This window comes from Oncorhynchus kisutch, linkage group LG8, assembly GCF_002021735.2.
Source record: "Oncorhynchus kisutch isolate 150728-3 linkage group LG8, Okis_V2, whole genome shotgun sequence".
Lineage (NCBI taxonomy): Eukaryota > Metazoa > Chordata > Actinopteri > Salmoniformes > Salmonidae > Oncorhynchus > Oncorhynchus kisutch.
The window spans coordinates 30,252,228-30,267,536 of NC_034181.2; the positions used below are offsets into that span (position 1 = coordinate 30,252,228).

The 15,309-nt window shown below is 43.4% G+C and overlaps 1 protein-coding gene across 7 annotated transcripts in view; it reads left to right on the plus strand.

Annotated features, from left to right (window-relative positions):
- Positions 1 to 2,346: 2,346 nt before the first annotated feature.
- The window catches only part of LOC109894906 (vinexin), a 41,775-nt gene continuing 28,812 nt past the window's right edge, over positions 2,347 to 15,309 (plus strand). For 4 of the 7 annotated variants that reach the window (XR_004210773.1, XM_031830076.1, XM_031830080.1 and 1 more), the window contains exon 1: positions 12,648 to 12,746. The gene's annotated coding sequence lies outside the window, so the exon portion shown is untranslated. Of the gene's footprint in view, positions 2,549 to 7,418; positions 7,443 to 12,647; positions 12,747 to 15,309 lie in introns of those variants that run through there. The other 3 variants (XM_031830082.1, XM_031830077.1, XM_031830078.1) reach the window with 3 other exon arrangements.

Genomic DNA, 15,309 nt, shown 5'->3' on the forward strand with positions numbered 1-15,309 from the left:
CAAACGGTGCTCGCAAACTGCTAGGGCCTACACAAAACTGTCCCCACAGCAGTCCCAACAGCAGTCCCAACACCACTGGCCATCAGGGGAGCCTTGTCTGGCAGCAAAACACTTCATTCAGACTCATTTACTGCCTTTAAAAAAAACATATCTATTATGGCTGATTTTCTTAAACAAATGTGTTTTTTTACTAACAATTGAGATGTACAAACTATGGTATAAGGGGACGGCGAGCGGATAAGAGGCAATCCATAATTCCGATTAAGACATGAATGAGTGAGCTAGGACGGACGTAGTCAATTTAACTATTTGTTCTGCACTTTCGAAATGTACAGCAACAGAATTGAAAACATGGGCCGTTCTTACAGTATACTCCCTGTACACCTGTCAGTTAGCATGAAGGATCGGGAGACAGACGCAGGAATGCGTAATCTTTTTTTTTTATCGTACCCAAATTATGGCGTGCCGTGTAAAGGCACGGGGACGAAGACCAAACAAACACTATACAAAAACACAGGGTTGAAACCCAAACAAAAGAGCGAGGAGTACCTCGAACAAATGCGCACAATGATTAACACACAGGATGAGACCTGTAATCATCTGCGCAATCCACAATGGCACGAAAGCCAAAACACACAGCATAGGTACTCACACGCACCAACGGACATAGGAACAATAATCGACCCTCCAAATGGAAACCAAAGGACACATATATACAAATGCTAATCAGTGGAAATAGGGGACAGGTGTTCCGGAGGGATCCGTGACAACACCAAGTCAGAACCGTAGGATAAATAAAGGGGGCACATAAAGCAGACAATGAAACCTCTTACAATATTCTATGATTACATTTCTCTAAAACAGGCTATAGGCTACATGCGCACCACCAAGTCAGAACAGTGGAAAAGGGACCAAATTATTAGGGTGATGCACATTGGCTACTAACAGCTTACTACACAACATACAATCAGTAGTACTTTCTTAACTACAGTATACATATCTCCCTGGCATATTAAGTCATTAATGCAGCAGCATACAAGACATTTTGGACTCACCTTGTTGTACTGTGCTCAATTGAACAGGAAGGTGGCACGGTGGTCCTTTGTTTGCAAATTTTGTTATTCAACTTTTTTAGATATATATTTTAGCTGAACAGGTGGGGCTCAAAACAGCTGGGGCTCTGTGTGAATTGTTTGCTTTCGATTGTTACTTATTTTATATCAATTCCCCATTACATATATCACCAGTAGTAAATGTACAGTTAATTCCTATCATTTCGACTCTACAATGTTTGTTACATTGGTTACGGTCATTCATTTTAATGCATTTAACATTATTATTCCAGTCTTCCCATTATCATTGTCAGAATGGAAACATTGTTTGCAGAGTGCACAACGTATGCTACACTTGTCAGAAATATATATATATTTTTAATCCCATTTACAAGTTCTGTCAATTTAGTCATTGTATTTTGTTTGTATTCATTGTATTCAATCCACATTACTGGCCTGTATGCCAAAGTTAAAAGGAGAAAACCTGTGTTTAAAAAAAATCCACTCCAAATCATTCATTATTTCTGCAACAAGGCCTTCAACTAACACTGCAAGACAAATATTCGTACTTTTTGGCCAAAATGAAAAACTACCGGTTTGGGTCAAATCTAATACAACACAACACATATTGGAACCCTCTGTGTTTTCATGTATTATGGTGGCAGCATAATTTCTCTTCTAAAATTGGTTTTGAAAGAGTTATTTTCAATTGTGGGATAATAATAATCAAAGCAGATAATGTCCATGGACATGTTTCTCTTTTGTAGGGTATGGGGGGCCCCTCAAAGGCATTTTGAAATGGGCCCAAAAATCGCTATCCCCAACCCTAATCTTAGCTTCATGTCAACACCCTGGCTCAACCTTAACAATAACCATAACCCTAAACCCTAACCCGTAACTCCTACTTTAGGCAACATGATGTTGGGTAAATACTTAATCTGACCACTAAGTGGCAGTGTTACCCTCTTAATGAAGAGTTAGGCTACACCTTCTAAATTCAAGAGGCAGATCACAGGCCACAAGTTTAACACGACCAGTTTTGAGACTTGAGCCACATTGAAACCAATGCCATAACCCACTAAATATCAATTTCTTATACACCTTTCTTCTTAATTTATGGTTGGTGTGACTCAGCTGATGGTAAGGTGACATGATGCTGGAAGCCTGGAACAGTTGGTTTTCTCTCATGAGGAGATAATGTGGACGGAGGGGAACAGAAAGGGTTGTTAATCTCACAGCACAGCCAGGCTGTTAAATATTTATCTTGGATGGCAGAGCGGAGCTGGGTTGCAGTCAGGACAGAGAAAGATAGAGAGAGCCAGAGAGAGGAGGAATCCACTAGTCCACCATGGGCCTGAAGAATATCTGAGGACTGAGTCAGACGCTGGGTAAGTCAGAGGGGCCAGCCAGCCTCTCTATCACAGGTTGTCAGGAATAACAACAAAACTAAGGAACTCTGTGAACCGAAACAGGAGGAATAACGTTGTACCTGTACTGTAAGTACACTTTCTGGACCAGATTATCTCTACTTCTGCACAGGTTGTTTATGTTGAGAAACAGGTTGTTTATACTGCTGTCATAACAGCTGTCATTACAACAGTTTAAAGGTCATTTCTCCAACCACTACCACATTCAATGAGTTTCTTGTTCTTCAGCATGTTTGGTATTCTAAAGTAGAAAGCAGTTACCAATGTGTCCACTTTACACTGCTGTCCTGCTACATACTACAGTACTTTCCTCTGCAACACACTACTTCCCAAACTGGGTGGGCAAGATAGGCCTGCCTTTGCAGCATAGGGATGGCTGATTTTGGAGCAGACCATGGAAACACTGATTCTTCTCCTCCAGCTTTGGGCATGTGTATATCATGTAAATGTGTGACTAAGTGTGTTAGTGTGAGCCCAGGTCTGTATTTTGAATTTGTGTATTCGTGCAGAGATAGCAACCCTAGCATTGCATTGCTTTGTGTCAACTTACATTATGACTCAAGGTTTAGTTTAGCAAATCTGAATCTCATTCTCTCACACCAACCTTTCTCAGAGCATTTCTTTTTATTCTGTACGTAAATCCGAGACAGTCCATTTAGTATTATATGTTACGTTTCGTATGGTATGTATTCATTTGTGGATGTCCATCACCCATTTCGTATGAAACAGTGGGGCAAAAAAGTATTTAGTCTGCCACCAATTGTGCAAGTTCTCCCACTTAAAAAGATGAGAGAGGCCTGTAATTTTCATCATAGGTACACTTCAACTATGACAGAGAAAATGAGAAGAAAAAAATCCAGAAAATCACATTGTAGGATTTTTTATTAATTTATTTGCAAATTATGGTGGAAAATAAGTATTTGGTCAATAACAAAAGTTTATCTCAATACTTTGTTATATACCCTTTGTTGGCCATGACAGAGGTCAAACGTTGTCTGTAAGTCTTCACAAGGTTTTCACACACTGTTGCTGGTATTTTGGCCCATTCCTCCATGCAGATCTCCTCTAGAGCAGTGATGTTTTGGGGCTGTTGCTGGGCAACATGGACTTTCAACTCCCTCCAAAGATTTCCTATGGGGTTGAGATCTGGAGACTGGCTAGGCCACTCCAGGACCTTGAAATGCTTCTTACGAAGCCACTCCTTCGTTGCCCGGGCGGTGTGTTTGGGATCATTGTCATGCTGAAAGACCCAGCCACGTTTCATCTTCAATGCCCTTGCTGATGGAAGGAGGTTTTCACTCAAAATCTCACGATACATGGCCCCATTCATTCTTTCCTTTACACGGATCAGTCGTCCTGGTCCCTTTGCAGAAAAACAGCCCCAAAGCATGATGTTTCCAAACAGCAAGCAATGCAGGTGTAGAAGCACGGTGGCTAGGAAAAACTCCCTAGAAAGGCCAATACCTAGGAAGAAACCTAGAGAAGAACCAGGCTATGTGGGGTGGCCAGTCCTCTTCTGGCTGTGCCGGGTGGAGATTATAACAGAACATGGCCAAGATGTTCAAATGTTCATAAATGACCAGCATGGTCGAATAATAATAAGGCAGAACAGTTGAAACTGGAGCAGCAGCACAGTCAGGTGGAAGTTGAAACTGGAGCAGCAGCATGGCCAGGTGGACTGGGGACAGCAAGGAGTCATCATGTCAGGTAGTCCTAGGGCATGGTCCTAGGGCTCAGGTCAGTTGAAACTGGAACAGCAGCATGGCCAGGTGGACTGGGGACAGCAAGGAGTCATCATGTCAGGTAGTCCTGGGGCATGGTCCTAGGGCTCAGGTCCTCCGAGAGAGAGAAAGAAAGAGAGAAGGAGAGAATTAGAGAACGCACACTTAGATTCACACAGGACACCGAATAGGACAGGAGAAGTACTCCAGATATAACAAACTGACCCCAGCCCCCCGACACATAAACTACTGCAGCATAAATACTGGAGGCTGAGACAGGAGGGGTCAGGAGACACTGTGGCCCCATCCGAGGACACCCCCGGACAGGGCCAAACAGGAAGGATATAACCCCACCCACTTTGCCAAAGCACAGCCCCCACACCACTAGAGGAATATCTTCAACCACCAACTTACCATCCTGAGACAAGGCTGAGTATAGCCCACAAAGATCTCCGCCACGGCACAACCCAAGGGGGGGGGCGCCAACCCAGACAGGATGACCACAACAGTGAATCAACCCACTCAGGTGACGCACCCCCTCCAGGGACGGCATGAGAGAGCCCCAGCAAGCCAGTGACTCAGCCCCTGTAATAGGGTTAGAGGCAGAGAATCCCAGTGGAAAGAGGGGAACAGGCCAGGCAGAGACAGCAAGGGCGGTTCGTTGCTCCAGAGCCTTTCCGTTCACCTTCCCACTCCTGGGCCAGACTACACTCAATCATATGACCCACTGAAGAGATGAGTCTTCAGTAAAGACTTAAAGGTTGAGACCGAGTTTGCGTCTCTGACATGGGTAGGCAGACCGTTCCATAAAAATGGAGCTCTATAGGAGAAAGCCCTGCCTCCAGCTGTTTGCTTAGAAATTCTAGGGACAATTAGGAGGCCTGCGTCTTGTGACCGTAGCGTACGTGTAGGTATGTACGGCAGGACCAAATCAGAGAGATAGGTAGGAGCAAGCCCATGTAAGGCTTTGTAGGTTAGCAGTAAAACCTTGAAATCAGCCCTTGCTTTGACAGGAAGCCAGTGTAGAGAGGCTAGCACTGGAGTAATATGATCAAATTTTTTGGTTCTAGTCAGGATTCTAGCAGCCGTATTTAGCACTAACTGAAGTTTATTTAGTGCTTTATCCGGGTAGCCGGAAAATAGAGCATTGCAGTAGTCTAACCTAGAAGTGACAAAAGCATGGATTAATTTTTCTGCATCATTTTTGGACAGAAAGTTTCTGATTTTTGCAATGTTACGTAGATGGAAAAAAGCTGTCCTCGAAATGGTCTTGATATGTTCTTCAAAAGAGAGATCAGGGTCCAGAGTAACGCCGAGGTCCTTCACAGTTTTATTTGAGACGACTGTACAACCATTAAGATTAATTGTCAGATTCAACAGAAGATCTCTTTGTTTCTTGGGACCTAGAACAAGCATCTCTGTTTTGTCCGAGTTTAATAGTAGAAAGTTTGCAGCCATCCACTTCCTTATGTCTGAAACACATGCTTCTAGCGAGGGCAATTTTGGGGCTTCACCATGTTTCATTGAAATGTACAGCTGTGTGTCATCCGCATAGCAGTGAAAGTTTACATTATGTTTTCGAATAACATCCCCAAGAGGTAAAATATATAGTGAAAACAATAGTGGTCTTAAAACGGAACCTTGAGGAACACCGAAATTTACAGTTGATTTGTCAGAGGACAAACCATTCACAGAGACAAACTGATATCTTTCCGACAGATAAGATCTAAACCAGGCCAGAACATGTCCGTGTAGACCAATTTGGGTTTCCAATCTCTCCAAAAGAATGTGGTGATCGATGGTATCATCACCGTTCTTGTGATCATTTTGACCCCACGGGGTGAGATCTTGCGTGGAGCCCCAGATCGAGGGAGATTATCAGTGGTCTTGTATGTCTTCCATTTACTAATAATTGCTCCCACAGTTGATTTCTTCAAACCAAGCTGCTTACCTATTGCAGATTCAGTCTTCCCAGCCTGGTGCAGGTCTACAATTTTGTTTCTGGTGTCCTTTGACAGCTCTTTGGTCTTGGCCATAGTGGAGTTTGGAGTGTGACGGTTTGAGGTTGTGGACAGGTGTCTTTTATACTGATAACAAGTTCAAACAGGTGCCATTAATACAGGTAACGAGTGGAGGACAGAGGAGCCTCTTAAAGAAGAAGTTACAGGTCTGTGAGAGCCAGAAATCTTGCTTGTTTGTAGGTGACCAAATACTTATTTTCCACCATAATTTGCAAATAAAATCATAAAAAATCCTACAATGTGATTTTCTGGATTCTTTCTTCTAATTTTGTCTGTCATAGTTGAAGTGTACCTATGATGAAAATTACAGGTCTCTCTCATCTTTTTAAGTGGGAGAACTTGCACAATTGGTGGCTGACTAAATGCTTTTTTGCCCCACTATGATAAAAATTACAATTCGTATTGTTTGCCAAATGTATGATATTTTACGAATTCTAGCTAGGTGGCTAACGTTAGCTAGGCTAGGGCTTAGGTTGGGGTTAAGTTAGGAGTTAGGGAAAGGGTTAGCTAAAAAACGTTAAGGTAAGGGTTAGGATTAGGGTTAGGGGAAGAGTTAGCTAACATGTTAAGTAGTTGCAAAGTAACTCAAAAGTAGTAAGTAGTTGAAAAGTTGCTGATTAGCAAAAATGCTAAAGTAGTCCATGGCGAGATTCAAACTCTCAACATTTGGGTTGCTAGACGCTCGCACTATACTCTCACCCATCCACCCCAACCAAGTAACGTGCTGTCTTTTGTAACCACACCAAACGTAACATATCATACTCATGCAAGTCAGATTTACATTTACTATGTCAAGTCTAGTTTATGAGACCAGGCTGCTCACATGGAGCACCATACAATTACTGAATCTATCTCAAACAAAAGTCTGTTTATTTAGATGGCTATGGAAATGGCCTCCTCGGTTCCTGCTCATGGAACACAAAAGGTCGGTGCCACTGAGGCTGTGCCTGCATGGGGATTTCTATTATTTCCAGCTGCAGATGGAAACTATTACAAAGTCGCTGTATAGTGGAGTGGGGGGGTGCATGCTCAAACACACACCCACACACACATACATACACACATACAGTCACTCACTGACACAAAAAAAACATTCAAACTCAAGCTCGCAGAAGATAAAAGACACCCTGTTGGCTGGAGAGAGTGAGAAAGAGCAGCAGTGGTTCTCTCCCTCCCTCCTTCTTTTTCAAGAACACCTCTCTACTCAGCCTGCACTGCTCTGTAAGTACAACTTTCTCTCTCTCTGTCTGTCTCTGGTGCTCCACACCAAGACTAAAAAACAGTTCATATTGTGAGACTCCTGCTCTCTCTCTCTCTCTCTTCTGCTCTATCACTTAGAGGACTGAAGAGATCAGGAGCATAATGACAGGATTATACACTTGAACTGTGGGAACTGGAACTCTGTTTATCTTTAGTTCTCCATGTGTGTCAATTACTTTTCGTCTGAATATTGTTAAACAGTAACAGCATAGTAGTTCTGGTAGAGTTCTAACATTGTGTTAGGGAGGAGCTATCTTTCACTGTCTATGGTTGAGCAGATAGGAATCAGAACTCCAAGGAAAAACAGGTTTCTGCTGTTTCCATGGCTGTTGTTTTGGGCTAAGAGCTATGCTGAATGAAACCACTTCAGTGTTGCACTTCTGGTTATGCTGTGCATGTTCATGTACACATACTGTATACGTTAATTTGTTCATTCATTCATTCAACATGCCAGTGTTTTATCATGATCATTTTGTTACCATCCCATATGTGAAGGGCTTACTAGTAATTTAACTATAATTTCCACTTCTATGGTTTTGGTGCTTGTTCTCCGTTTAGCTTGTTTAAAAAAAAAAATGTACCCCCTTTTTTCTCCACAATTTTGATTTTGTCTCTTCACGGCAACTCTCCAACTGGCTTGGGAGAGGCGAAGGTCGAGTCATGCGTCCTCAGAAACATGAACTGCCAAACCGCGTTTCTTAACACTGGCCCGCTTAACCCGGAAGCCAGCGGCACCAATGTGTCAGAGGAAACACTGTTCACCTGACAACCGAAGTCAGCCGGCAGGCGCCCGGCCCACCACAAGTAGTCGCTAGAGCACGATGAGCCAAGTAAAGCCCCCCCCCCAGCCAAACCCTCCCTTAACCCGGACAACGCTGGGCCAATTGTGCGCCGTCCTATGGGACGGCTGGTTGTGACACATCCTGGGATCAAACCTGGGTCTGTAAGGACGCCTCACGCACTGTGATGCAGTGCCTTAGACTGCTGCGCCACTCAGGATGCCCTAGCTGGGTTGTTTTATCCTAGTAGTAGATAACCTTGAGAGCTACAAATGGATAATGATTATTCAGATTCTTCTTTGGGCAAACCACCACAAGCATATCTTCTTGTGTTCATTCCTCTACTCTTATACTCAGGGTGAATAAGTGCTGTGCATCTCAGTGCTGACAGAGAGAACAAAATAGAGGTTTCTTATCATAGGTTAACTCTCAGAAGAGCATTCCTCTAAGGAGAGTCTAAGCAGAGGTATGCATGGGAATGGTTGGCTTCACCATCAGTCAGCATTATGGCTCATAGGGTTGGGAGATGGACCGACCGCTGTCACCAAAGGTTTGTGTACAAGCAAAACAAACCAACAACCCCCATGGTGCTGTTGTGTCCTTCTGAAAGGCATTGTAAGAACACTGTCACATTGTACACTGAGTGTACAAAATATTATCTTTCCATGACATAGACTGACTTGGTGAATCCAGATTTAAGCTATGATCTCTTATTGATGTCACCTGTTAAATCCACTTCAATCAGTGTAGATGAAGTGGATAAGATGAGTCAAAGAAGGCTTTTTAAGCCTTGAGACGATTAAGACATGGATTGTGTGTGTGTGCCATTCAGAGGGTGAATGGGCAAGACAACATATTTAAGTGCCTTTGAACAGAGTATGACTGTGTCGAGAACTGCAGCGCTGCTGGGTTTTCACCTTCAAGTTTCCCATGTGTATCAAGAATGGTCCACCACCCAAACAACATCCAGCCAACTTGACACAACTGTAGAAAGCATTGGAGTTACAATGTGCCAGCATCCCTGTGGAACACTTTCAACACCTTGTAGAGTCCATGCCCAACGAATTGAGGCTGTTCTGAGGGGAAAAGGGGGTGCAACTCAATATCAGGAAGGTGTTCCTATTGTCTTGTTCACTCAGTGTGTGTCCGGCTGTATGGGAGACAGTGATGATCATTTAGGCTGTATGGGAGACATTGGTGATCATTTAGGCTGTATGGGAGACATTGGTAATCGTTTAGGATGTATGGGAGACATTGGTGATAATTTAGGCTGTATGGGAGACAGTGGTGATCATTTAGGCTGTATGGGAGACAGTGGTGATCATTTAGGCAGTATGGGAGACAGTGGTGATCATTTAGGCTGTATGGGAGACATTGGTGATCATTTAGGCTGTATGGGAGACATTGGTGATCGTTTAGGATGTATGGGAGACATTGGTGATAATTTAGGCTGTATGGGAGACAGTGGTGATCATTTAGGCTGTATGGGAGACAGTGGTGATCATTTAGGCAGTATGGGAGACAGCGGTGATCATTTAGGCTGTATGGGAGACAGTGGTGATCATTTAGGCAGTATGGGAGACATTGGTGATCATTTAGGCTGTATGGGAGACAGTGGTGATCATTTAGGCAGTATGGGAGACAGTGGTGATCATTTAGGCTGTATGGGAGACAGTGGTGATCATTTAGGCAGTATGGGAGACATTGGTGATAATTTAGGCTGTATGGGAGACAGTGGTGATCATTTAGGCTGTATGGGAGACAGTGGTGATCATTTAGGCAGTATGGGAGACAGTGGTGATCATTTAGGCTGTATGGGAGACAGTGGTGATCATTTAGGCAGTATGGGAGACATTGGTGATCATTTAGGCTGTATGGGAGACAGTGGTGATCATTTAGGCAGTATGGGAGACAGTGGTGATCATTTAGGCTGTATGGGAGACAGTGGTGATCATTTAGGCAGTATGGGAGACATTGGTGATCATTTAGGCTGTATGGGAGACAGTGGTGATCATTTAGGCAGTATGGGAGACAGTGGTGATCATTTAGGCAAAGGTCACCTAAGGATAAACCAGCTGAAGTTTTTATATGAAACGTCTTTCAGTGTTCAGCAATACTTTGTAATAGGATTGTACTACTATGTATTAAATCTTAAAGGCTTGATGGAAACCAAATAGTTCCTTTTATGGGCAGTTTTGATTGTTTAATTCCAAATGCATGATTCTATTTTGCTATAAATTCAGATACTGTAGTCTAGTGCTTTACTAGGAAATGTTTTTCCTAAGCAGTAGTAAAAGTATGCAGCCTATAGCCATCATCAAGTGAGGTAGTTCACTGGTATGTGACAGAGATTTATATCATGATGTATTTACTCACTTGGCTTGGCATTTGGGATTTTAATGACCCACACGATTGTTTCATAGAAACATCCTGGAACATCCAGGAAAATACCACTGAGGTTGGACAGCGTTTGATAGAAACATACTGGAACATAGTGACATACCACTGAGTCAGGACAGGATTGAATGTGTTTTGCTAGGTGGGATTTACCAGTCTGGTACAGAGCTTGAGAGTTGCTAGGGTTAAGTTATTAGGATCCCATCACTGTTACAAAAACCATGCTATGAACTCAGTGGGATAGTGAAACAAGCTACAGTTCCCACCTCTCCAAATATAGTATTTCTCATTGGAGGGAGGTACAGGCAAGATGGCAGTGAGAGAGAAAGATATGTATGTGTACAGGGCAGAGAGAAGGAGAGAAGAGTTAGGGGGAGTGTTTGTGAGAGAGGTGCTGGGTCCTCGGCCAAAGCAGCGATCCCCTCTTGCACCTCATTGAGCCACAGAGTGACAGGGTGCAGGATTGGGTCACAGCGGGGGACTGTGCCTGCCTGACTTCCCTAACTGGGACCTATAGCCTACTCCACTACAGGCCAAACTATCCAGAACCATTTCTTCTCCTAGAGCTAAAAAACTCTGCTTTCCTTTAGCAAAAACAAGCTCTAAAGAAGGTGTGAAGACTCAGTAAGTGGATACTGCCTGGTATTTGCCCGAGTTTCACTGTCCCGAGCCAGACCACTGACTTATTAAAAAAGAGTTGACTCTTTCAATTCCAACCTGGAACTGGCCAAAGAGAACTGCGAACTGGCTTCCACACACGCACGCGCACATACACGCATCCGCACACAGCTTATCAAATCATTTGTAGTTTATAGCTGGTCTGTCTGGAAAGTGCAATAAAGGTGAGTGGACTACCACCTGCAACGTGGGATGTGTAAAGGTTAACTCAGTACCTGAGAAACATGTGACAGAAACATTTATGTCAGCATACAAAACTTCAGGGTTTAATCCAGTTTCTTTCCATTGGAAAACACTGCATACAAACTGTAGAACCCAGTTCTAATTTTCCATGTATGGTAGAGAGAACAACTAAGGAATATGAGAGTGTGCTGCTCTCTTCACTTTAACACAGTATAGTGCCATGTACTGTAATATCTCATGCACTTGATGTATGGCCTGTGTGCCCCAAGGGCTAAATATTATGAAAGGCAAATTAGATATTTGAAAACATAATCTCTGGATTGCTATCAGTGGCTGAAGCATATTAAAATTGATTCACCTACCCTCACATATAGTTTCTCTTTAGTCATCGTACTAACGTGCTGTAGTTGGATATCAGTGATGTGTGGAAGGGCAGGGGATGTGAGAGAGACCAGCTTTGTCTGTCTGTCTAGGGTCTAGTGGTGGCTCCAGTGTCAGTAGGATACATGGGGTGGACCCCCCAAAAGACTAATGATGCCAGAGGATCATCAGAGAACCCCCCTGGACTGAGAGAGCTCTTTCTCTCCCCTCCCCTCCTCTCTACTCCCATCCCTTTGACTGGACAGAGACCTGGCCTGTATATGCCCGCAGAATCAAATCAACATCAAATCAAATGTATTTATATAGCCCTTCGTACATCAGCTGATATCTCAAAGTGCTGTACAGAAACCCAGCCTAAAACCCCAAACAGCAAGCAATGCAGGTGTAGAAGCACAGAACAGACACAAACAAACAGCAGCACAAAAGAGAGGGATTCATGGGAGAGAAATCGACAGAGAGAGAGGTGTGTGATAGGGTGGGGTGTTGGAGAGGTGGAGGTGATGAACTATTTGCATTCCCCTTTGGTTAACCCTGCGCTGTGAAATATCACCTCATCACAACAATGGGCCCTCTTCATTGAAGGAGCCCCACAATGACAAGCAAAGAGGAGGGTGCCTTTTGAACACGGCCCAGGGGTTGCCATGGCTATGCCTGTCAACCGGGAAGTCCTTCACAGGCGGAGCAAGTCCAGAGAGAGAGAGAGAGGGAGGGAGGGAGGGAGGGCGGGTGGGCGGGAAAGAGAGAGCGCGAGTAGAGAGTGACTGCCCACAACATATTGGGTTTACATGCACCACGGAGCAGACAGGACTTTGAGAGGTGTGTTGTTCCCTGGGATTCTGCATCAGAGGTGAGTAGCCTACATTTTTCCTATGATGAGGCAGTACTGTAGGATGACATAGCATTAGATACACTTGTCAGATATAGCCAGACAGACATTTTGCACTAACTATGTAACTATGTAATCACGTGGTTGTGCTAGGTTGAGCTTTGCTCTGTTTTTATTGAAGAGTTGATTAGCCTGCCCGTCGGCCTGTCTGCTCCTTGCTTACTTGCTTCACAGGATTTGGTGAGGTAGACTTTCCCAGGAATTTGTCCGTGGTTTCTTTTAGAGACTCTCAGTAAACTGAGAGGATGGCCATACAGCGAGACCCAGTACAATATAAATATACTTACGTTAAGGCTGTCTCATTCTGACAAAAGAGGCTGATTTATTCTGCTACCCTCAGTGATGACGTCAATGCTGTGATTTAGGAACTGTCCTAGAGTAGCAGTCTGAGTTGTGGCATGTGGATGATTGAGTGGAGGAGAGGAGAGGGCAGCTCTGAGGCACCCCCTGTCACATTACAGGAACACAGAGGGTGGGCATGAGAGGAGGGGGCTGTGTTATTATGGTCCTTACTCACTGCTCTGCCCACGGGTTTGGAAATACTGTACTGTAATCATGGGAGCTTTCTTATTAACTCTGTATAGAGGTGTGATTCCCATGATGTGACATGTGGAAATAAACATCCCTGTCAGGGACACTTCCCTGGGACACTGCCCCTAACACAGGGCCCACTGGCTCCAGACATGTTCTCCCTTTACCTTGGGGGTTATTATGGATGTCAGGAGGATTTCTACACCCTGCACTGATCCTCTTTGAGCTCTTCTGAGATCTCTCGTGCTCCATCACCACAGCCTATACTCACTGAAAAAAAAAAATCATATCAATCATAATTACAAAAATAAAGGAGTGTAAAGGCTGAACTACCTTTCATAGCACTGCATGAGCCCTGATGTGAGTACAGTAACCTCTCTGAAAACTCCAAACACTCTCTGGTTCAGCCGTCATATTATTAGCGGCCCCCTCAAAGTGAGGCTATGGTATGTCTGATGAAGAGCATCTAATCTAGCAGGGAACATGTAGTATCTCCATTGACAAGTAACACTGAAGCCATGTCTCCCCCAAGCAGCAGGCTGAGGGGAGGGATCACCATACAAGGAGGCAGAATAGTTTCCTTCTGATAAATGTGTGTATCGCTCAATAAACGCATGTCATAAACAGGCTGGGTCCAGGTCCTTGTATGGTCTACGGCTGTGTGTTCACATGGGCCAAGTTGCAGTCTGGAGACAAGGCAGGAGTGTGTGATTAACCTTGTAGGATACTTTAGAGAACATCTTTATAATAACAACCTGATGATGAGTCACCCGTCAGGTCTTTGAAAAGGATTTGCGATGATCTTACATCCTGTTCAAGCAAAAAGATATTGACGGTCTTTACAGGTTTATTGCTTTCATACGAAACTTATCCCCTGGAATTTACTACATTGTGTGAGATTATTTGATAAGGCATTACCTGCCTCCTACTCATCCGGAGAGTAGTTGTGCGAGACCAGACATGGCCCACTGGGCACAGACGACAGTTTTTATTTACATTTGATTGAGTTTTCAACTAACTGGAATTCATTGTGAAATTAACAAAACATTTCATGTTATTGGATTTAGGTTAAAAGTTGGGTGAAAAAAATGACAAAATGCCCTTACGATGATGATTTGTTGAAAATCCAATCAGTTTTTCCACTTTGATTCAATGTCATCACATAGAGTTTTGGGGTTGAAAGGACGTGGAAGCATAGTTGATTCAATCAGTTTTTGCCCAAATGTAAAAAAAAAAATATATATATCCATTAAAGGATACATGCAGATGAAGTGATGTTTATGCTGTCTGATATTAAAGAAAACCAAGATGTTTTCAGGACCTGTATTGCACTACACTACAGGAACACACAAACAAACAAAATGACCACTTTAAGCAGACATGTCGGTGTTTTGGTCTGTCCTTATTAGTCTAACTCTGAGCAGGACTTAGATCCGTTCTCATGGCTGGGAACAACATTATGGAGTCAATGATTAACCTGCTCCTTCTGCCAAACACAGCCCCTCACACAGAGGCCAATGGATAGAGAGGATGTTGCCAGTTTGATTAGTTGCAGGGACTTTTTTAGGTGTCAAATCGAGTTATCCATAAAGTGACTTTGCACACCAATTTCACTATACTCAAGCTATGATACTAGTGATGGGGGAAAAAATGATATATTGCGATATTATAAAAATGTTTTGCTAGATAGTGTTAAATCGGGCTAGTCAGATGTACCTACAACAAACTCCTGTATTTTCTTATAGCTTGTTCTCTATCTTCTTTTAAATAGTGAGCCAACATGTTTTCAGCGCATTTATTTCCATGACTGATCAAAACAAATTTTCTCATGCTCTCTCGTCTCTCTCATACTCTCTCTTTTCTCTCATACTCTCTCTTTACCATCATGCTCTCTCTTCAGAACATCAAATTGCAGTATCGAATCGCAATACATATGGAATTGTGAGAATTGCACTACATATCGTATCAGCACCTAAGTATCGTGATAATATTG